Source organism: Ornithodoros turicata, unplaced genomic scaffold (assembly GCF_037126465.1).
Source record: "Ornithodoros turicata isolate Travis unplaced genomic scaffold, ASM3712646v1 ctg00001294.1, whole genome shotgun sequence".
NCBI classification, from domain to species: Eukaryota; Metazoa; Arthropoda; class Arachnida; order Ixodida; family Argasidae; genus Ornithodoros; species Ornithodoros turicata.
This window is the reverse complement of record NW_026999539.1, coordinates 24,803-27,236: the sequence shown is the minus strand read 5'-3', so window position 1 is coordinate 27,236 and position 2,434 is coordinate 24,803.

Here is a 2,434-nt window from a genome sequence, read left to right as displayed (position 1 = left end):
CCAACGCAGTTCGCGATTTGATGTGACAAATGCACGCAATAAAACTACCAATGTATTACCTCGGAGATAACAAAAATAAAATCACCGATTCTTCTGCTCGGTAAGTGTGTACGTTCTGCCAGAAAAGAAAAACGACGATATCGACCAGGACGCCAGGAACCGGGGGTGCCCCATGTTTTGTGATGTCAGTGTTGTCAAAATTTTGACAGTGAGAGAACGACAGGAAAAAACGGCCGCCGAATTCGCCCAACGCTCGACGATAGTACATTTTCGCATATTCTTTCAAGAAACAGAAAGCTACCACTCTTTCGATTCTTGCTGACTACACTTATCACGCTTGTGCTCTACAAATCTGGAATTGTGCGTTCAACTTGTTTTCAGGAATTGTGAAGATCCATTATAAAAGTAGTTTTTTTTTACACGACAAAAGAAGTAACGGCTGCTGAGTGTGCGGTCCAAAGCGGTTGCGTCTCGGTCCCTCACGATGACAACATTCTGGGCTGGTTGTTCAGTGATGCAGATGTCGATTCTAGCTTTCATGTTCCCCGGTCCGATCTGAGGGTCATGCCTTTTTTATGAAGAGAGTTTTAAGATTACGGCAAGGCAATAGCATCAAAATTTTCATCCTGGATGGCCTAGTTAGACACTATGACATAACATATACCTAACATATATGACTAGTATGAGAAAGGTAGACCACTTTCATTGCATCCGAACCTACTACATCGTTATAGGAAGTCCCCTCATGAACAAATTATGAGTTGACCTTTCATGTCAACTACACTTCACCCCATCCTCGTTATCTTATATTTGGTTTCGCTTCATTTTTGTGCTGTATTTTTGTATTGGGAATAGCAAGCCGACCTTCGGTCAAGCTGAACTTTCCGAAATAAAAGTATATCCCCCCCCCTCTCCCCACTTTGCAGAATGCCGAGGTGTTAACATTGCAGAACAACAGCAGACAGAGCATCTTTAACCGCCATCGTTGCAACAGCAAGGCGCGTGGGGTCGAAATTCTTGTTTCTCTTTTTAAATTTTATTTGTTCATCCGGTGCTTCCGGTGCTTCCGATGGGTGAGAAAACTTGTACTTGCATCCGTGTTTTTCTTTACCGCTTCTAGCATATTACAAAGTGTCTTCATATGGGACTGCGATGACTGTTGTTGCTTGGTAGTTGAAGTCTCTTATTTCACGTTATCAATAGCAAGCCCATAAAAGCAGGTTTAGCAGACCGTTTGTAAGGTTATCATGCTTGTCGGTGCCAATTCGTAGTTATGTACGACTCAGAATCTTATCCACTGTGAAGTCACGTTCAGGCAAGCCACGTTATGAACGGTTTCAGCCTTTCCATCATCATCACTTTCTCATCCCTCCCACAAGCGCTATGGGGCAGTGTACCGGCATAACGGCGGACAATGACCCACCACATCATCATCCCATTTATGTGTGTGGTTTGCTAAAATTTTCTATCATGTTCACCCCATTTCACAATAAAGCGAATTAGAGGCCCGCAAAAATTCCAGAAGAATTGCGATTATCTGCGGGAAACGTCACGGACGTTTGCGCGACTCTACTCTTGGTGCGATGAACGGAAACTTTGATATGACGTCCGTTGCTCCATACCATCTTATCACCGCAGTTTCTGATTGCACCTTTCTTCCTTTTTCTCGGTTTCTCTGACGTATTTGAGCAGAGTTTACCAAACACCTCCAAGATAAGAAGAAGGCCCGCGCCCTACGTCACACAGGAAGGCCCGCTGTTACTATTGTGGATGCTGCTATGAAGTATATGAAAGAGCGAACCAGAAGAAAGCTCGAAGCAGATCGCAAAGCAGGAAAGGCCTCCATAGGTGACGTAAGCACGCAGGCCCGACGCCATCTAGGAGGTGTTGGTTTACCAATCACTTTTTGTGTCGAGCTTGACTCTGCTGCCACCTATAGATATTCTGAAAATAAGCACTCTTCCGCTTGTTTGTTTGTTTCTTCACTTTTTTAGGGGAGGGTGTTGGTAACCTACAAACCTTCTCGATGGTGGCGAGAAGAGACTGTGACACGCACAATTTGGAATTCTTCATTGAAATGTCCCCATGATAAGGCCAAGTAACAAAATGAAGTGCAGGTACTGAATTCATCTTCGTAGCCTAGAGTATTTTTTTTTCATCATCATGTAGGGTAATTTCTGAGGTAAGGTCTGAGGTTTTCCTCCGACGCTGTCACACATACACCGGCACAGTCCCCTCAGAAGTCGCCCCTGGACGCACATTTCTCATCGTGGACGGCATACCCATTCCCCAAAGAGAGAAAAAAAATTGTTATTGACCAGCCTTACGGCTGCCGGTCATCCCGTTACACACGCTACGAGTAGCAGCCCAGAATTCTGAGCAGCAGTACAGCAAAGAAAGGCTTGGCAAAAGTTATCAGAGCTGATTGTCACGT